At 44.2% G+C, this 21,192-nt stretch overlaps 1 protein-coding gene and 1 long non-coding RNA gene across 6 annotated transcripts in view; one reads left to right on the forward strand and one right to left on the reverse strand.

Annotated features, from left to right (window-relative positions):
- Window positions 1-5,498: 5,498 nt before the first annotated feature.
- Window positions 5,499-9,577, reverse strand: LOC109392775 (uncharacterized). Its single transcript, XR_002126121.1, has 3 exons — window positions 8,893-9,577; window positions 8,007-8,171; window positions 5,499-6,003 (listed from the first exon to the last, which is right to left on the reverse strand). It is a non-coding gene; the product is annotated as an uncharacterized LOC109392775 (long non-coding RNA).
- A 223-nt stretch (window positions 9,578-9,800) lies between these two features.
- CNOT6 (CCR4-NOT transcription complex subunit 6) overlaps window positions 9,801-21,192 on the forward strand; it is a 76,560-nt gene continuing 65,168 nt past the window's right edge. For 2 of the 5 annotated variants that reach the window (XM_019661420.1, XM_019661423.1), the window contains exon 1: window positions 9,801-10,182. The gene's annotated coding sequence lies outside the window, so the exon portion shown is untranslated. The remainder of the gene's footprint in view (window positions 10,183-21,192) is intronic. The other 3 variants (XM_019661419.1, XM_019661422.1, XM_019661421.1) reach the window with 2 other exon arrangements.

A 21,192-nucleotide genomic window follows, 5' to 3' on the forward strand; every position in this document is an offset into this window, starting at 1 on the left:
ACTTAAGATTAGGTGAAGAATTCTCAAAAGAACCAAAAGCACAATTCATTAAAGAAAATACCAATTAATTGGACATCCTCAAATTTAAAAATGTTTACTCAACAATAGACCCTGTTAAGAGTATAAAAATACAAATTACAGACTGGCAGAAAATAATTGCAAATCACACATTTAACAAAGGACTTGTACCTGGAACATATAAAGAACTCTCAAAATCCAACACTTAAAAGGAAAACAAACAATACAATTAGAAAATGAGCAAAAGATATGCACAGACATGTCATCAAAGAAGATACACAGGTAGCAAATAAACACATGAAAAGATGTTCAACATCATTAGCCATTAGAAAAATGCCAATTAAAACCACAAAGAGACATCACTACATGACGATCAGAGTGAAAAATAAAAACTAGTGAAAACACAAATGCTAGTGAGGATCTGGAGAAACTGGATCATTCATACATTACTGATGGGAATGTAAGAGAATACAGTATAACTTTTTTTTATTTTTAAGATTTTTATTGGGGAATTGGGGGAGGGGAACACTGCTGGGGGATTGGGGGAAGGGGAACAGACAAGTTGCTGTCCTTTTGTTCTTCAAACTAGTTGTGGAGGATGTTGCTTCACTGGCCCAAGTTGGCACCATCATTGCGCTCTTCTCGGGTGAGGCAGATCAGTCGCCGGCTTCTGGACGGCCGCTCACTGCAGCTGCTGGCCGCTCACGCTGGCTGCTGGCTACACACGGTAGCCCATGGCAACCCACTGCCACAGGGGCTGCAGCCTACGCCGTCACCGGCGACTCATGGCAACCCAGCTTCAGGTTGAGCTGTTGTTCAGCATCTTAGCTGCGGAGGGCAGTGTCACTGGCCCTCATATGTGGGATCCGAACCGGGGCCCTCTGGCATCCCAAGCCAGCTTTTAACCATCGCGCCACTCAGCCCCGGCCCTAATATAACTTTTTAAATGCTGTCTTGACCCAGTTTTGAGGCCCTGGTTAGAGGCTGGTCAGTTCCCCTTCTTCAGCAGCCAATTAAAGCCACAACCCCAACCACCTTTCTTACTGGGCTCTCACAGTCCTGCCTACTATACACCTGCCCTAATCACACCAAGGTCAAGTACCACAACCAAGATAGTCCTTATACCCCAGAGCCCACCGAAATTATTCAAATCAGTCAATCCTACACTGCTAACCCTGCCTTGCCTGTCCCTTCCTGTGGAAACTACAATACAGATACTTGCCCACAGTTTCACCTCCCTCTGTCTCCTGCCCACCTTGGTGCTTCCCTGTGTGGCCCTGCATGGAGTGCGGTGCTCTCCCTATTGAACTTTGAGTAACAAAACTATAAAACTTTCCAGTTTTTCTCTCTTGACCTGCGTCTGGACTCGCCATACCTCACACAAGGTACGTATGGTTAAAACACACAGCCACTCTGGAAAATAGTTTGGCAGTCCCTTTTAAAACTAAAAATGGAGTTATTATATGAACCAGCAACTATACTCTTGGGCCTTTGTCACAGAGAAATGAAAACTTATTTTCACACACAAACTTGTACATCAATGTTCTAGCAGCTTTATTCATAGTAACCCCAAACTAGAAATGACCCTATTGTCTTTCAACTGATGAAGGGTTAAATAAATTGTGCTTTGTCCATACCATGGAATACTACTCAGTGATAAAAAGGATGGAACTAAAAAGGATGATACATGCAACAGCTCAGATGACCCCAAGGAAATTATGCTGAGACAATTTCAAAAAGATACATACTGCATAATTCAATTTATATAACATTTGTGAAAGAGCATAATTATAGAGATGAGATTAGTGGTTAATGGGGGTGGGGTTGGGTGGGGGTGTGGGGGAGGGTGTGGCTGTAAAGGGTAGCATAAGAGAGTCTTAAGGTGGTGATACAGTTAAGTGTCTTGATTGTGGTGGTGGTTCTATGAAGCTATACACCTGACAAAACTGTAGAGCTACACACACACACACACACACACACACACACACACACACACACACACACGTGCATGTAGGACTGATAAAATTTGAATAAGCTCAATGGTTTGTACCTGATGTCAAGTTTCTGGTTCTGATATTGTACTGTGCTTACGCAGAATGTTAATATCGGAGGCAGTGAAGGGTGCATGGGACCTCCCTGTACATTTCTTTGCAACTTCTTGTGACTATAATTATTTCAAAATGAAAAGGTTTTTCTGTTTTGTTTTGTTTTAAGAGAAAAGGGACTCCTGAGAAGGAAAACAAGTGAAACAAAACAAAATCCTCAAAATTCTCAGAAATTGGCCTCAGCTATATCTGCAACTGAAAGTTACACTTGTTTTTGAAAGCGTGGGCAGGATCAAACCAGGGACAGGAGAATGCACTCTGGGAAGAAATCAGACCCCAGATCCCCTCCACGACTCTGCTCAGCCAGATATCTATCCCTCCTCCACCCTGGGGGTTTGTTCTCTATGGAGAGTACAGCAGAAGGTTTCAAGATATTTCTTCCTACTCAGCTTTAAGGATGCTGGCAAATAAAGGGAAGCTGGGAAATTTCCTCTTTATTCTGGAAGAGTTATCCTGCCTTCCTGGTACACTTTACCCCTTTGGCCTCCTATATGAAAAGTTGGACAATTAAGTTCACAAACTTTCCATTGTGCACTTACATGGTGGAAAGTTTGTGAATTTAATTGTCCGGCCTTTTGTATTCATGTGCAGCCTTCTTCCTACACAGAGACAGCGCTTCCCTCCTTCCCCAGGGGGCCCTCACAGCTCAGAGTAGCCAGCAGCCACCAGTGTGGCTTCTTGTGCCCAGTAACCTAGGAACTAAAAGGCATCTGCCTCCAAAACACACAGAATAAATTAGCAGTAGGAATAGGACAATTGCAGCAAACCAACAAATAATCTAAGTCAGAAAGTGGGGGAGGTAGATATACAACAGTTGGGTTCTTGCCTGTTTGGTTTTCCAGGAACACTGCAGTCTCCCTTCTCTGGAAGTAGAGTAAGTTATTGATCTGCCCACCTGACGGTCCTTTGTCCACTGGCCTCTATGGCTTTGTCCTTGCCTTCTGGAAGGCATAGTCCCTTTCACGGTCACATGAGACTTGGGAATTAGAGCTTCCTTCTGGTACAGGTTTGGGAGATTGGGTGTTGCTTTGGGGATTAAATAATTATGGAATTGTAGGCCACATTGGTGGTTTCTTTGACATTTCCCTTCAAAAACTAGTAGGCTTCCAGTCTATTCTCATCCTACTAGTTCCAGGCAGAAGTACCGATAACCAAAGATCTTGCCTGGACATGGTTTTTAAATCTTAATACTTGGGTATTTGCCTTTGTGGTGGGCTCTCCACCCAATTTCACAACATAATAAATCTGAGGTTATTTTTTAAATAATCAACTAGTTTGGAAGGCAATGCCCTCAATCTACTTTCTGCCAGCAAGCTTTTGGTTTGTGCATGGCACAGCATCAATCTGTGTCCTGCCAAATACATACCTGGATTCTGGAGGTATGCCTCTGCTCCATGAATTGCTCAGAAACCAGGCCTCATCCAGCGCCCTTTCTTATTCTGATATCATGGGCCTCATTCTCATGGTCCAAAATGGCAGCACGTTTAGAGGAAGGGCCAGGAAAAAGAGGCGGAGAAGGGTGGAGACAGGCAGAGCAGGTGCCACTTATTGGAAGAAGAGTCCATGGGAATATTGGGTAGTTGAGGGGGTGGACTGTGGCAGAGATGGTTATCTGTTCAACAAAATTCCTGCTGTCCCTTCCATTGTATAGATTTGGTGTTGAAAAGCAGCTGCTCAGACAGAATTGAGGAAGTTACTTCCAATCCTGTGGAACTCTTTCCCAAGCCTTCTTTGCAATTAGAAGGGATAGATGACTACAATAGTTCTTGCCAGTGGAAGGTGAGAAGTGATAAGGGTGACTTCAGGCTGAGCCGGTTAAGAAGCACTTGTGCTTTCTCTCCATCTCCACCCTCTTTACCAGTGGGTACAGAGGGCTCCAAGGCCTAGCACAGGGGTTCTTGACACTTTGTATGCCACGAGCCCTCTTGGCAGGTCTGGTAAAGCTTATAGAGCCCTGCTCAGAATAATGTTGTTTAAAAGCATAACATAAAAATATATAGGATTACAAAGGAAACTAGCCAAACTGAAATCTAGTTACCCAAATATTTTTTTTTATTAAAAAAATTTTTTTAAAGTTTATTGGGGTGACAATTATTAAAAAATTTACATAGATTTCAGGTCTAAAATTCTGTAATGCGTCATCTATTGGGTTGTCGGAAAAGTCATGATGTATTTTTTCTATTTTTTGTTGCAAAAATGTGTCATGACTTTTCCAACAACCCAATATATATCACATTGTGTGTTCACCACCCAGTCCATTCTCTTTCCATCACCATATATTTGATCCCCTTTACTCTTATCTACCACCCCCCACCAGTTACCCAAATATTTTAAGGGTTAAAATAAAACAGTATTCATACACTTAAATAGCATATCAAATAACAAGATCTACTGGTGGGTCTAACATCTACCATGCTTTCAAAGTAGTAAATGAGTGAACATGATATTTCAAGATATCCTCAACATTTTCTTTTAGGCTGATGAAAATGCCCAAGGAGGCAGAGGAGTTGCCCAGGGGGCCATATGTCCAGGGGCAGTGCCCACTTGGGTGTCCTGGCAATGAATGCCATTCCTCAGCATGCTGTCTGGTTTCCCAGGGTCCTGGAAGGCCTACAGACAAATGTCCATTTTTGGAAACTGTACAGGCCTCATGTTACCTGCGTCAAACAAGAGTCAACTTTCCCTAAACTTTTTTTAGGCCAATCTCCTTAAAGTCTGAAACATCTTTCAGACTTCTCTCCTAGTTCAGCCTCCTTCCATCATTCCAACACCCCATATCCCATTAAAAGTTAGCAAGGTAATAAAATGTTTTCACCCAGGGTAGTGGCAGTGATTAATCTGCCTGTAGGGCTTAAATCAAACACCCCAATGGCTGCCCTACATTTGGACTTTCAGTCACCACGGTCATAAGTACCCTTATCTGCTACACGTTTTGTTTTGTTGGTTTTTTTTTTTAGCTGAGCCATCCTGCTACCTGTTGGCAGCTCAGCGGCTGCTCAGCTCGGGCTGGACTTGAACCGCTGTTGCTCAGAGCTCAAACTCTTGAGTGAGCTCTTAACCAACTGAGCCACTCGGCCGGCCCTTTAATTTGTTTTTAAATCATGACCACAAATTACTTTTTTTTAAGATTGTTTATTGGGGAAGGGAACAGTGTTGGGGAATTGGGGAAGGGGAACATTGTGTTTTTCCAGGACCCATCAGCTCCAAGTCAAGTTGTTGTCCTTCAGTCTTAGTTGTGGAGGGCGCAAGCTCAGATCCAAGTCCAGTCGCCAATTTCACTCAAATTACTTTTTTAACAATGAAAAAAAGGGTTTAATCTTAAGAGAGAAAAATGACATATACATAAAAACAGAAATGGATTTGTTGCCTTTCCCCATTCCCGTTACTTCTCTAAGGTGTCTTCGGGGAGACTCTGAGCTCTGAAATGGGTGTGCCTCTTCTGTCTCCCGTGTGCTGAGGCATCAAGGCACCTTCTCCTGACAGCACACTTTGGCAGTGAAGCCATGATCAGACAGGTGCCTGGAGAAGCAGCTGGCAGGGGCTCTGTGTGTGTGCAGTGGAAGCGGAATAGAGAGTGGACCTTGGACCTTTGCTTTTCTCTGCGTCTATTTTTCTTTCTTCCAGCAATGACATCCTCCGTTTTTCTCTGGACAATCCCCCGCACCCCCAGGTCTTTCCATATGTGAATTGAGTGAGGTTAAGATGATCCAGCTCCAGGAGAGGGCACATGACTTCTTCCTGGCCCTAAACATGGTATTTAGTTCAGGGATGGAAATGAGTCAGTCCTGGGACATTTGCGCAGCTGCTGGGGGAAGCTCTCTCTTTCCCTCTGGGCTTGAATCTTGTAGGAGCTGGCATCCATTCTGCTTCTATACTGCCCCTGATGATAAAGTCAACATAGAGGGGAGCAGAGTGCATTAGCCCCTAGATCAAGCCACACCTGAAGCTGATAGACTCTGGCCTTTTACAGTGATTTGAACCAATTAATTCCTTTCTTTTCTTAAAGCTGTTTGATATGGGTTTTCAATCAACTGCAGGCTAATATAGTGGAGCCAGAGACAAAGGACACTCTGGGGAGATCTGACTGGGACCTGCAACTTCATCTGTTGGACTGGGTCCTCTCTGAAGAAAACTGGATGCCTTGAGCGCAGAGAAGGGAAAACAGATGGCTAGGGTGTGCCCATGTCCCTGGTACTGGGTAGGAGGGAGGGGTCTTGGTCACTAGTTCTGGCCTCCTCTCAGTCTCCACCCTGAAAGGAGGCATCAGCCTATCAGAGCTGAGTGGCTCTGCAGGGTCCACAGTTCGGGCTCACCAAGCAACCTCTGGCATGACCTCATTTGCCACATGCTTCCCTACTGGGAGACGTGGATCTTCCACTGCAAGCATTCTGGTCACACAGTGGTTGGGTCTGTCTTGCAAATTAACCTTGGAACCTGTTTCAATCAGCAGTCTCCTGTGCATTTTAGTTATTGCAGCCATTCTGAGCAACCCTACCTATCTCCAGGGACCTTGGCAAGTCCAGTTGCTGGGCCCACAAAGTTATGGTCCACATTCTACATTGACCCTAAGTTTGAATTCCAGTGCTCCAAACACGCCTGCAAAATAGACACCACAGCCACATCAACAGGGATGGCCACCTCTCGGTCACCCATCTTCGTTATTTATCTACCTGTCTACTAGCTAATGCATTTACTGACCACCAAATGAGAAGTATTTTGATTGCAAGTGACAGAAGCCCAACTCTAGCTTAAGCAAAAAATGAACTTATTGGCTCATGTACTTGGACTAGATCACTGGATAAAAGGGGAAACTATCAAAACCAGGATTTTGGCAACTGGCACCAAGGCTTTGTCACCAAGATGGTCTCTTTTCATCACTCTCTCATCTCTCCATGCGGTGGGGAAGATGCACTAGCTGCCACCCAATTTAGGACCCCAATTTAGAACCCCAATGGTGCCAGAACTCTTCCTGCATCCACATAGCAAATCCCAAGTTGGTCACATACCCACCCTGGGCCTGACGGTCAAGGTGCTCAGAACAGAGGAAGGAGCTGGGAAAGCCTGCGAGTGGAAAAGACTCAAAAGCAGCCCTAGTTGGCGGCACGGAGGCAACACAATTCAGATTCTAGCAGCCCACAGCCTGGCAGGGAGATGGTAACTGACGTCTTTGCCATGTGCCCTGATAGCAGAAAAGGAGCTGGGAGCCTGAGGAGACAGTGACCAACCCTGCCGGGAAGCCTTCCCAAAGGGGCTGAGGTAGAATCTGCTCCCCTCCTTCTGTCCACCCCCAATTCCCTGAGGGATGGTCCTTCCCTGCTCTCAATACATCTGCTCCATGTAGGGCTGACCTCACGCCTCGCTGCAGGGGGTTAAGGACAGGGCTCTGGTCAGGCCACTGAGAGCTGCCCTGGGTTCTTGCTAGAACAACGAGGAAAGAAATTTTCTCTACTCAAGTGGAGAAGCTGGTAGAATCTAAGCCTGCCTGTCGTCGTGGCCATCTCTTCTGCCTGGACACACAACCTGTGTGAAGAAGCCAGTGGGGAGGACAGCAGAGTGAAAGGAGGGGAGGTGAGATTGTTCTGGATGGCATCTTATTATGCCTGAACTTTTCAGTTATGCAACGCCTGAATATATAAATGACCTCTTTCTGCAAAAAGTCTACTTGGGTTGGGGTTTTATAACATGCAGTGGGAAGTCTTGTCTAATACAAGAGACACATTCATTTGCATGGATCTGCAAAGGTGAGAGGCATCTGCTAGGGTTTTCTTCAGATATTCAGAAAGAACAGGACATGCACAGGCAGGACCACCACTGGTACCCTCCCTGTGGGCACCCCTAATCTACCAGATGGCCCCCAAATACTCTGTCCCTCCTTGTACGTACATGCAGCTCCTGTGTTGCTTATGTCCTATCCTCTTGAATCTGGACTGGGCTTTGATGCTATGACTGATAAGACTCCTGAAGTGACATTCTTCAGAAGGGCTGGCAGCTTCCACCTGCTACTTCATGGAACCCTGGCTTGCCATTCAAAACATCCAGGATCACCTGCTGGAGAGAGAAGCCACAAAGAAAAGCTGAGGATGAGACATGACGCAGAAAAAGATCTCACTGGGGGCACCAAGGCGCCAGACATCCAACTCCCAGCCACCATATCACTAGAGACATGAGAGACCCCAAGTGAGACCAGCATATTGTCTAGCTGGGCACAAGAATCATGAGCTATAATGAACTTGTTTTATGCCACGAAGTTTTTTGTTATGCAGCTGGACTTCCCCTCCTCCATACATATTGTGCCAATCACAAAAAGTAGCTCCCTCTGGGCAGATGAATTATAAAAAAGGCACCCCTCTGTCCAGGCTGGAGCACAGGTTGCCAGGGCACAGCACTCACATGGAAGTACAGCACGGGGATGCACAACCCCAGGACTCAGGGGCATGGGTTTAGAGGATGTGGAGGGATGCCCACAGGCAGCCAGTCAGTCTGCACTTGCTCTTTTCAACCCCTTATCCCTCTCCTTGTCCAGGGTCCTGTGGCACTAGACGACTCGGCTGTCATGTTGATTTCTTGGCAAATGGCAGGCAGTGACCATTCCAAGGCCATGCTAGCACAAGGACAGACAAGCACAGAACCCCAGCAGCTTTTGTCCCTCAATCTTTTCCTTGCTCTTCCAGCTCTCCTTAGCCCAGCAGCTGCCACCCATTTCCATACGCTCTAGCTCACGACAGCCTTTGGTGAGGAAGTGTCTTACTTTACCACTATTGCTACTTACCAGAACTCATTTCACTCTCATTTCTTCAGGGCTGGTAGCTCAGGGAGCAGCCCATCCTAGTTTGCCAAGTAGGTGAGTGGACGGCTGCTGCTTTCCCCTCAAGCCATGACGGTCTGCGTGCCTCTCTACTGGATTTTAAGTCTGTCGGGTGTTTCTCTTGCCTCCAGACTGTGAGCTTGCTCAGGGCAGGGTGGGGCCTGATTCATCTCTTTGCCCTGGCCCCAGCACAAGGCCTGACCTTGTCAACTAAGGTACCCACCCATCATCAACCAGCCCCGTCTCTCCTTTGCTCGCTTTCAGTCACCACCTGAATAGAACACCTTCATGTTTGAACGCAGATGCTGACCATTACTCCAGCTAGAATCCCACCACACGAATTGTCCCCCAATTCACTGGACTGAATGACCATTCATGGAGCGAAACGGGCCATTAAGTAATTTTTTTTGCATATTTGAGGGAGGAAAACACATGCGACTGTTCACGATTGAATGTCTCATCTTTAGGCAAATCAAGATACTGGCTAAGGTCAAAAGTCTGAGAGCTTGTCCTGTTTCCATGTGGCTGACAGGCAAAACGAAGGGGAGGAAGGTCAAGGGAAAAGAGGGAAGAGAGGAGACAAAAGAGAACAGCCCGAGACAAATAAAAGAGAGCTGGATGAAAAACAGAGCAGCTGTTTAAAAGAGGAGAAAAGAGAAGTGACCGGCAGGACTGGAACAAGGAGAGCGGGAAGAGGAGCGGGAGGGAGGGCCGGGAGCGCGCCGGGCCGGACCACCGTCCCCTAGGGCGGGGGTGAGGGGGCGGGGCCTGTGGCAGCGGCATGCGGGGAGAGACCAGCCCCCGGCGCCAAATGGTTGCGCCCGGCGGCGGCGGCCAATGGGTAGCCGGGATGTTGGAGCGGCGGTGGCGGTCGGGGCGCTCGCTGGCTGGGGGACGGTGGCCGCCGCCATGATGCTTGTTTGCTTTCAATGAAAGCGAGGGGGGCGCGGAGAAGGAGGCGGCGGCGTCGGTGGCGGCGGCGTCGGCGGCGCGGAGGCGAAGGCGGCGGCGGGCACAGCGAGGAGGGCGAGGCCGGGGCCCAAGAGGGCAGGAGGGCGTAGTGGCGGCCGATCGGGGCAGCTGAGACGGGCGGCTGAGGCGGTGGCGCTCGGAGGGGGAACAAAGAGCGGCGGCCGAGGCGGCGGCGGCGCTGCGGCAGCGGGCGGGACTGGTATGGTGGTTCCACAGGTCAGACCCCGCTGCACTCACAGGGAGGAGGCGGCAGCGGCGGCGGAGGTCGGTGCACCCCGAGAGGTGAGCGAGACGGCCCGAGCCCGCCGGGCAGCTCCCGCACTGGTTGCTCACGGGTCCCGGTCGGTCGTGCCCACGGGGCGCGCGCAACTTGAGTTTGTCGAGCGGCGGGCCCGCAGCTGGGCCGAGCTGGCTGCTGTTGAGGCCCCAGATACGCTGCGGTCATACAGCGCCGGGAGTCGCTCCCCCGCGCTCAGGCCGGGGGTGGGGGGCGTTGATTGACGGCGGGCGCAGCGGAGCGGGGGCGCGCTGGCCTCGGACCCCGGCTCGGGTCCCCAGGAGGAGACGAGTTGGTGTCCAAGACTCGCGGCCGGGATGGGTGGTAACTTCAGAGGAGTGGCTGTAGGATTGAGCGCCGCGCAGTGTGGAACCTCGCAAAGCGGGAAACCAACTGTTTACCTCGTCCTCCAAAAGTGTTTACAATTCAGTATATCGCAGATTTTGGGGAAGTGGGTGGGAGTGACATGGTTAAAGAAGCACATAGCACCGAATGAATAGATTTATGGTATTGCTAAGGTAAGGATTCGGAGGTAGTCCTAATGACTTGAAGCAGTTTTCTCCAGTAACCTGAGTCCCTTTCTTTCTCTCTCTCTCCCTCCCTCCCTCTCTTTCTCTCTCTCTCTCTCTTTCTCTCCCTCCCTCTCTCTCCACACGCACACACCACCAGTGGTTTGTTTTCTCTGAAAATTTGTCTTTTGACTTTCCCTTCACCTTCCCCAAAAGCCTGCTAACTAACGCCGGTAACCTTTTATTTATGTTACTGCAATTGACAACATTGTGAATGGTCGGTCATCTTGCTTGACCTTCCTGGATTTGTTATTGTGTTAAGCTGACATTGTTTCAATAATCTGCTTAAATTTGAATTCCCATAGTTACCTGTTTTCCAGGTGGATTGTCCCATTAGTGCTAGTGTGGAATCTTCTTGCTTCCTTGTAGTATCTGGGAATTTAATTTTGGATAGGAAGAGAACAAAAGTGAACAAGTGAAAAATAAAATGGCATGTAATAACACTTTTTGGTTTTCACAATACACTGACTGGGATTTACCATTCCAAAACAGTTTTTGTAGGCTGTAGGAGCCTTTGTCAAGGTTTTAAAGACTTTATTTATTTTTTTTGGTAATTGCTGTCAGCAGTTGTCACTGTCTTTAGAATGTCATCACTGTTAGAATAAAAATTGCTTAATATTTTTAGACCAGTGATCTAGTCCAGTCGACTTGCTTTAAACAAAATCTTTGAATAGCTGCTGATGAGGAAGACCTAGAAGGTTAAAGTGACTTGTCCAAACATACTACAGTTAAGAGGTACCAGGTTGTGTATGAATGTGAGAGCAAATGAGAGTGTGATGTAATTGCTGGAGATTATAGTTTTTTGGGGAGGGCAGAGGGTGTTTTAATGGGTTGAAGTTATATGATATATGAGGTAGTTGAGTCTAGTCACTTCTCAGGTGAACAAGACAACGAAATGGTAAAAAAACGAGGATGTGACAAAAGACAAATTGTCTTGTGAATCTCAGAAGATTTGCTCTGAAAGTGGGTCCTTCAGTTTCAAAAGTGTCTTGATCAATGGTAATGTAAAGGAAAAAGCTCTTTTAAATGCCTGTTCGATTTTGTAAGTATTTTCAGGTTTCATAAATCTTGGAGGCACTACTGTTATTGGGAAATTTCAGACTGTTTTCTGAACAGACATGAGGGTGGTTAAAGAACTCAATCCTGACAACAAATAAAGGTGTCGTAGGAATCTGCCTCCTCTATCTGTAGTTTATAAATATGCACTGTGGTTAATGCTTAGGCATCCTGCTATACCTATTATTAGCCTTCCTATATCCTTTAAAGCATAAACCTCTTTCATATAGTGCAACAGAAAGAGTTAATACATGTGCGGCAAACTGGAATAAAGGCCCAAGGGCTGCTCCCAGCTGAGGGTGAGGGCACCTGACATCTTCAGCACACTTCTGCCTTTCCCATTTGCAAGGCACACTGGGGGAAGCTTTGCTTTTAAAGTGTTTATTGCTTTGGAAAAGTCCAAATAGGCTCAGCTAAGAACATTCTAATGGAGAGAAGAAAGACTTGGATTTGTGGGTTTGTAATGCTATTATTTACCCTTTTGTTGTGGTTGGAGCTTAATGTTATTATTTTGGAAAAGTTCCAATTTTAATTTTCAAATCCTTTAGCTTCCACAAAATATTTTTACCAGTGTACCTTTTTCTTTCACCTTAACTGCTACTCATTTTAGGAAGGTAGCCATTTTATGACAGTGTGATTAATAAAACACTATGTGAAATTAAGAAATGCTGAATAAATTAAACTAAAACTTACTGTATGCATAGCCTGTGTACAATGGAATGCACTATATTTTGGTATTTGAACTAGTAATTAAAGAGGAGAAGGTTGTTTGCATCTAAGATGGGGACTCATTTAGGCTGCTTTAACCCTGCTCCCTCATTTCTTTATATTTTCTTCAATACTTAAGTTACATATCGAGGAATAGTTATGCTGGACACGGTGTTGGATCCTGAGAATTAAAAAATGAATAATACTCAAGTTTCTGCCGTAGTGTAGTTTGTAGGCTGAGTAGGTGTACGAAGTTCTGTGGGAGAATAGAAAATGATTGAATTTGTGGACGGTATGGAAGCAATTTACAGAAAATAACCCAGAAAAGGTATTTGTCAAACTGGGGAGAGGTGGTCATTTCAAACAGAAGGAATGGTGGGAGTGCTGAGGTGCCAAATGTTGGGATGAGGCCACTGGTGAGATGTTACTGGAATAGGGAGAGTGACTAGAGATGAACCTGCAAAGAAAGGTATGTCTGGCCTAGATTTTGAAAGATCATGCTTGCTAAGCTAAAAGTGAGGTTCATATCTTTATCCTATAGCAAAGGAGGGAGCCAAAATATTTTTAGTAGGGGTGTAAGGTGATTTAAAGATCACTTTGGCATCAGTGTGGAGGATTGAGTGGAGGCCCTACGTATAACAGTCACAGTTAAGATAGTGTGGAGTTAGTGGCTTTGAATCTATTTTTAATTTGAATATAGTGTCTTGTGTCTGGTCCTTTATATAGTGGGCTTGAGGGTTCTGCCCAATTGCTCTGTAATACAGGGTAATTTAAAATAAAAGTGTCAAGATGTTCCGGAAGAATTTAAAAGCAGTCAAAACAATGAAACCCATAAAATGGTACACGTGAAAGTTTCTTCTGAATTAGGCTTTGGCAGACTGGAGCTTATGGTGGAAAAATCAACCACCTGCTCACCAGAAGCGAGAGCCACCAAGCTGAAAGGTTATGACGACCCTGATGGTCTGTTGAGATATGGGGTATAAATATTTTGTGAGCTTTGGGGGGAAGGCAGTTTTCTCTCCAGTAAATTATTGGAATTAGAATACTGAAATTTTCTTAAAGCCTAACTAAGAACTCTGTAGTCAGTTCTGCTGTAAGGCAGCATGTGGGTTCCTAAAAATCATCTACAGGCATTAAGGGAAATGGGATTGGGGCTCAACACTTAAAAACTCTGTCAATGACTTATTTGTGAAAAAGGAACCTGATAAAAATAGTAGCACAGTTTTTCATGTTAAATGGTTAAGCAATATATAAATACTACCATAAATGTGATGCTTTTCCGTGAAAAAGACTTTGTTTGCTTGTGGAAATGGGCGTAAGAAGAGTTGCTGCTTGTGAGTTACTGTGAAATGATAGAAGGTTACCTGAACCCAGAGGGAATGTTATAACGCCAGATCTGGGTGAGTATCCTCATAACACAGAACTGATGAAGCTGGTAGGTGTTTGAGGTGTGGGTGTGTGTGTTGTCTATTTCCACACAGCTCAGTTCATTGGAGTACATTCAGTGTTTTACCTTCATCCAGTGTTTTCCATAGATAATTACACATAAGCAATTGGGAATTTTGAGTTATGCTCAAATTCCCTAATTTATCAATCACATCAAAACAGATCCACATTTTCAGCACAATTGATAAAGCTGACCTGATTTTATACTTGAATACAGCATTTTGAAATTTGATGCTATAAAACTGAGTTCCGAAAAGCCTTGCACATCCATGTGTCAGGCACCATGTATAGATTTGCTGTCCTTACAGGGCTCGTGGTCTTTGTCTCAGGTAGGTTTAGAGTGGTGTAGAGAGAGACGCCAATGAACCAGTAAAGCCCTCATCAGGTTCTGTACTGATGAGGGATATACAGAGCATTTGAGGCATGCTGAGGAAAGGGCAGCTAACTTCTGCCTGAGAAGCTTGAGGGAGCCATCTCAGAGGTCCTTGAGCTGGGTTTTGAAGGGTTTCGAGGAGAAGGAACAGCATGTGCAAAGTCATGTTACATACAACTTGGGGTATGAAACATAGGATGCAAGGATGTGAGGGACGGGGTGGCCAGAAACAGTTTGTGAATAGTCTTACACTTTTTTTTAGAGTGCCGGGACTTCCATCTGTATATAATGGGGATCCTTTGAAACTTTAGGTGGTTCGGCATGGGGAAATTGTGTGTGTGGCATACTTTTTTTAGGAGACACAAAGGGGTCAAGAAACAGGTCAGAGTTCACTTGAGTCCTTGTGTGAGAGGTGAAGGTCATCAGCATAGGAGAAATATGAAAGATTCCAGAGTTAGGGACAGACAAGCAACAGGCTGTAAAAATAGGAAGGAGCTGAGTATGATTCAGAAGTTCTGTAGCTTGGGGAACGATTGGTATGTTTAACTTGGGTAAAAGAAGACCCAAGAGCAGATTTGGGCAAGGAAAATGGAAAAGTATGATTCTGATTCTAAGTTGGATATGTCTGTCAGATATTTAGGTGGATATGTCTGATGAGTGTCTGGACCAGGGAGTGGTTGAGGCTGCTTATAGATTTGGTCATTGTATAGTTGGCATTGGATTTAGGAGATCTCTCAGGAAGAGTGAGTGAACAAATGCTTCTCACCATTTTGGGGGAGGTGGGTCTCCGCTTGAGAATTCTGGATCTAGCTGAAGAGAAGGATAGTATGCACACAAGTGTGAATCTACTCATGGACCACAGGTTAATTTAGGAAGAGGAGAGAACTGAGGGCACCTTTCAGAACAGCTAGCCTTTCGTTTCCGACAGGATTGCAGTAAAGTGGGTAAAAGAGGTGGCAGAAGAGGAGAGCGCAACATTGCTAAGGTGCTAAGGGAGGTAAGAGTGCTGAGCAGGAGGGAGTTTTCAGTGGTGACAGACGGTGTCCAGGTTTGGAGGAGGGTGAGGTCTGAGAAAGGATTGAGAGTATTGGGCAGTTAGGTGACTATAAGCAGAGCACATTTTTCTAGGACCAGAGAAGTAGACGTCAGATTGTAGGTTAGGCTGGGAGCAATGTGGATTAAATTTCACCTTTAAAATGTAAAAGATGGTAGACTGCTGTTTGGAAATGTTTAAAGTGGAAGAGAAGGAAAAGAGGTAATAGCTTAAAGAGGAGACAGGGTCCAGAGAAGGTAGGCACCTATGTTAGTTGTCCACTCTTCTGTTTCCTTTAAGTCCAAAACTTAGGAATAAATTCATAATATATATTCTATGTATACTTTATACTTTTCCCAGATATATTGGTTTGAAATGATTGACCTTTTATTTGCTCACATAAAATTATTTTCTTTGTGGAATGTCATGTGACTTCAAAGACAGTCAATTCTTCTTTGCTGGAGGTAGACATTATCTGATGTAAAATCATACTATTAGAACTTTGTCTTCAGTTACTAGAAGACTAAAGGCTGCTTTTTCATGTTCCCTGCGCTAGGTTTTACTTGCACTGTGCTCAACAGCCCAAAGTTCAATTAAATATTTGATACAGTTTAAATGTAGAATAGTAGCAAAGAGGGAATGTCAGGCATAGTAATTTCCAGAGTATTTGCTACAAGTATATACTCAAAAAGTAAAAGTGGTGATGTAACAAAACAAAAATTAATCAATGGTCTTTGTATCCAGAAAGAGTATTACTGGTGAGTCTCTAGATACATCAAGAGGCTGCATATAGGGTTTTTTGTTTGTTTTTTAACTAGGCAGATTTTGAGTAGGGAGGTGTAGGGAGATAGACTAAAGACGATATTAGGAGTCCCTGCTAATTAAAGACCAAACAGAAATGAAGATTTATTAAATTTAAGTCAGAATATTTGCACTCACCTCTGGGGGGCAAAATTTTTCTTCTCTAAAGATTGTGTATAGTATGTAAACATTGCAGCATCATAAAGCAATATCTGATGAAACTCACTGCCATGTTTTAGACTAATAGCTTCCTTTATATATTTGCACCTAAAATTGTTGAAAGTGAAACTATAGTTTATTTGGGTCATCTAAAGAATTGTCATTTGGTTTGTAACTTTAGGGAAACTTACAGAAACTCAGACTTAGGGATTGATAGTCACAGAAAGAAAAAAAATAACTGTTGAATGCTAATGATGTGATAGGCACTATATTACATTACCTGTATTATCTCATTTAATCCTCACCCCAAAATTGTGAGGTAGATACCACTTTATAACTGAGGAAACTTGTTCCTCATTCATCCTTGAAGATGAATGTAGACACATCCTTGCAGAGTGGAATTTGATAGAGGTTTATTTGACTCTGGTTTGTAGTCTTAATGATACTGTACTCTACTCCACCCTTTCCTCCTGACACATACTCATGGTGGGTGGCTTGGGATGGACCTTTGATAGAGATTTGATAATACAGGGAGACCCAGTTGTTGCCACATATTTATAACCACTTACAATAGTGGCTGTCCATGTTGACATGATAGAGGTAACTGGCAGAATCTTTCTTAATACTTGTGATTCTCTTTTTGGTTATGGATCAAAAGCCATGAGAGTCCATGTAGGAATACTGTTCATGCTGGTCCAAAATCGAGTGTTAAAGCATCTCACTATGTTAGGAAAAGGCAGGCCCCTGTACATCTGCCGTCAGCAAGCCGTGCAAAACAACTCCACTTGAACACATTTGCTTTCGATTTCTTTCCAAATCTGAAACCTCACTCAGTAGATTTAGAGCAGTATTCTAGTGTTATTTAAAGGCTTCTCGATCATTTGTAAGCTCAGCATTTCATGAATAATTTTCTTTATTGGTTTTAGGGGGGAAAGGGGACTAATGGGTCAAAACTAGTATGTACAAATCTCCCAAATGATTGCATATGTGAATTAGTAGCTAGAATAAATGTCGAATCCCTCAAAAGGCCAAAATTCCCACTAGACAGTGGTAGCTAGAATATGATTCATTGTAAGAGACAGAGGAGCAAATAGATTACGAAAAATCTGGCCAAAGAGAAATGAAAAGATTTCTGTTGGCCGCCATCATTTGGTACTGAAGCTGCAAATGAGGTGGTGGTTGCTTGTGTCGCATGAAGGAGCAGATTTAGGATTCATGGCCTCCCTGACCTTTCTGGCTTGGTGAGGTTTCACCACACCAATCATGGTTTTGACTTAATATCCTGCATGTTAGTGGGCACTCAGCTCTTGCTGATTCTATCACAAATCTTGTTTGTCTATATTTTATTGCTCTATACTTTATATTTGACTTAAAATATAGAAGTTAAAATTTCTAAGCTAATTGTATTTATTTTGATGTGGAATTTGTGGATGACCTATACTTGGTGTGTACCTTCATGGTTGTGTTTTGAGTTACTGGGTTGAATTAAAATTGAGCATTGTGGACCCTTAGAATTGTGGTTGTTGCAGTACACCGTGTGCTTGCTTCCCACTGTGTTTTATATACTCATGTCATTGGGTGCATGCACATGGTAGGAACTGCATTGAACAGCAGTCTAAAAAGCTGTTAGGGGCTGTCCGTTCCAGGCTGGGCATTGTGGGTGCAGATGGGTGTGCCAAACTTTCCCTTTTAGAGCTTGCGTTGCCTGCTACATCTGCTGTTTAGCTCTGTGTTTGGAGGAATATTTTACTATAATCTAAAAATCTGTTTTTGCAGAGGTCTTACTGATTGAAATTTAGTTAAACCAATTTGGACTGAAATTTATTTTTGTACTACTTGAAAAAAGGATTTAAGGAAATTGTGTATGAGATTTTGGGTGGGAGGGGCAAGTGGCTGCCTTAAGAAATCTTAAGTTCTTAGAAATATTACTAAGATGTTATTTGCCTTTTTCATTCTTATTCTCTTATGAGTGTACAGTAGTTTTCTAGAGACTAACAGTGTGTGGTATCTGACCAGAATGAATTCAGAGCAGATATGCAAATACAGCTGTCTTCTAGTCTGTCAGACATTAAAGAGATTTGCAAAAAGGTAAGACAGTGTCACTCTGCTCACAAAATTTTACTTTGCTTTTCAAAATAGTTACTTTTCATAAAAATGTTTAACATGTAATAGGCCTATTTAATGGGTTAACAAATATTTTTAAATTTCTTATTTCTAATTTCTACTATGATAGCGATAGAGATAACCCATAGAAGTGAAAGCTCTTTGAGGTGCTCGTTAATTTTTAAGGGTGTGTAAGGGCCCTGAGATGATAGTTTGAGGTTGGCTTTTTTAGAGGATTAGGCAGAGTTTGGGAGAGTACAGGTGGAGAGCAGCTTGGGAAAGATGATACATTTCAGGGGGAGACGAGGGCTCGTGGACTCAGCAGCTTAATATTCGGAGAATGAACATGAAATCTTGGTTTTATCAATAACAGAATTCTAGAGGGTTGTGTGAGGCAGTGATGTATATAGTAGACTACAGCTTTGTAGCTAGGTTGTCCCACGTTCAAATCCCAGCTCCCCTACTTAACTAGGTCCCAGTTTCCCCATCTGAAATAAAATGAGGATAGCATCTACCTCATGGGTTGCTATGAGAATTAAATTGAGATAATCAGGTAAATTATTGCATTGTGGTTGAAAGCACACTTGGATTAGATTTGGGTTAAAATCACAGTTGTGACGCTAGTATCTCTGTGACTTCAGGCAAATTACTCATTCTCTGAATGTCTCTATTTCTATAAGGAGAATAATAGTATTTAATTGCAGGAGTCCTAGGGTTAAAATGAGGTAATGCCTGTGAAGGGCCTGATAGGCCTGCCAGGTGCTCGGTGCTCTCTTGTCATGGCGCTGTGACATGCCTAGGGCACAGCCTTGGTTACCCTCATCTGTTTGAGGGTTGCTGTTATTTTGCCATAGCATGTCACTGAGATTACATTGATATAGTTTAACTTTTAAGTTTGTCCCCTTGTTTCATATCCTAGGCTATCCTAAGACTAACATTCTTAATCTTTCATCACTAAGGTCCTTTCTGTTGAATTCCTCTAGATGTTGCCTTCAAGATTAGAAACCTAGATATTAGTTTTTATTCCTGGTATGACAGGCACTGCTTTTGTTAGTACACTTGTCTCCTACAAAATGATTACTTTTTTTTTTTACTATCACAACTTCTGTCCTTGAATTGTTATAACTATTCACTGAATACTTGCTATTTGCCAAGCTCTGAAGATATAAAAATATTTAAGATAGAAGTGCAAGGTGTGTATATTAGAGTAGGTGAGGTCTGTATAAAAAATAAGGTGCAGGCCGTCCGAGTGGCACGTTGGTTAAGAGCTGGCTTGGGACGCCAGCTCTGAGCAGCAGGGCCCCAGTTCGGATCCCACATATGAGGGCCAGTGACGCTGCACACTCTACAGCTAAGATGGTGAACAACGGCTCGACCTGGAGCTGGGCTGCTGTGAGTCACCGGCGACGGCGTAGGCTGCAGCCCCTGCTGCAGTGTGTTGCCATAAGCTACTGTGAGTGGCTGGCAGCCGGCGTGAGCAGCCGGCAGCCGGTGTGAGCTGCCAAGAGCCGCCGTGAGCGGCCGTCCAGAGGCCGGCAACCCATCTGCCTCACCCAGGAAGAGTGCAATGATCACAATACCAACATGGGCCAGTGAAGCAACGTACTCCACAACTAGACTGAAGAACAAAAGGACAGCAACTTGTCTGTTCCCCTTCCCCGATTCCCCAGCGCTGTTCCCCTCCTTCAATTCCCCAATAAAATCTTTTAAAAAAAAATTAAGGTGGGGTTAAAGAGTAGAACAGTAGAAATTATCTCTTAAGGTTCAGAATAACTCAAAGCAGGGAAAGATAAACTCCTGTGTTGGGAGGGATAGGGAAGCAAAGACCTTTCTGATGAAGTTGGATATTTGAATTGGTATTTGAAGGATGACTGGGGTCCCTAAGGTTTTGAGGAGAGGGAGAGGTAGGACATTTCAGGCAGAAGCAGTGGTGTTACACTAAAGCACTGAGGTTTGCGAGGGTGAGGGGAACCCAGGAGACCAGATGTTGAGACTACAGAGGCACAAAGGGCCAGGTTATAAATACACCTTACTTGTTTTGTAAATGAGCCCGGGTTTCCTCTGTTCAGTTCCCACGTTTGAGCTTTTGTGTCAGCTGCAGTGTTAGATTTCAAGGGTACAAAGGTGAAGGGGTTTTGGGTTTTTTAGTTCCATGAGGGGTAAATAGCTGTGTTTTTAGGAGATCACTTTGGATAGAATCTAGGATGCTTTCCAGTGGGGGAGAGGAGAAGCGAGAACATGGATCTGAGACTGTCGGAGTAGCTCAGGTAGGAGCCCAGGGAATGAAGGCGAAGTGGGCGAGAGAGAGATTTGGGATGTAAAATGGGCTATAACTAGAGACTGGATGTGTGAAGGCTGTGATTAGATGGGAGAGTCAAGGACAATACTTAGATTTCTGCCCTGGGAAACGGGGATGGAGATCACAGGGGGAGGGGCAGGTTTGAAGACCAAGATGACACTTTCACTTTTTAGTAAAATCGTTTTGATACCTTGTTTCTTTCACTAGCTTTTTTTTTGTATCCCTCTTGTGCAGTTCAAATACCTTGCTTTGAGAGATTGTAATGAGTTGTAACATACCTGCCATTGTATCATTAGCTATTGTAATAGTAGCTTTAAAATCCACAGTTAGGATTCAAGTTTTGCTTTTTAGATAAGAGTAGTCAGTTATCTTTTGCAGGGGTTTTTATACTTGCTTATTTTGCCACAAGGGCACTAGTGATAGACATTTTGCCACTAAGAACAGCTCCTAAATGAAGTTTTTAACTGG

Source organism: Hipposideros armiger, unplaced genomic scaffold, assembly GCF_001890085.2.
Source record: "Hipposideros armiger isolate ML-2016 unplaced genomic scaffold, ASM189008v1 scaffold_347, whole genome shotgun sequence".
Lineage (NCBI taxonomy): Eukaryota > Metazoa > Chordata > Mammalia > Chiroptera > Hipposideridae > Hipposideros > Hipposideros armiger.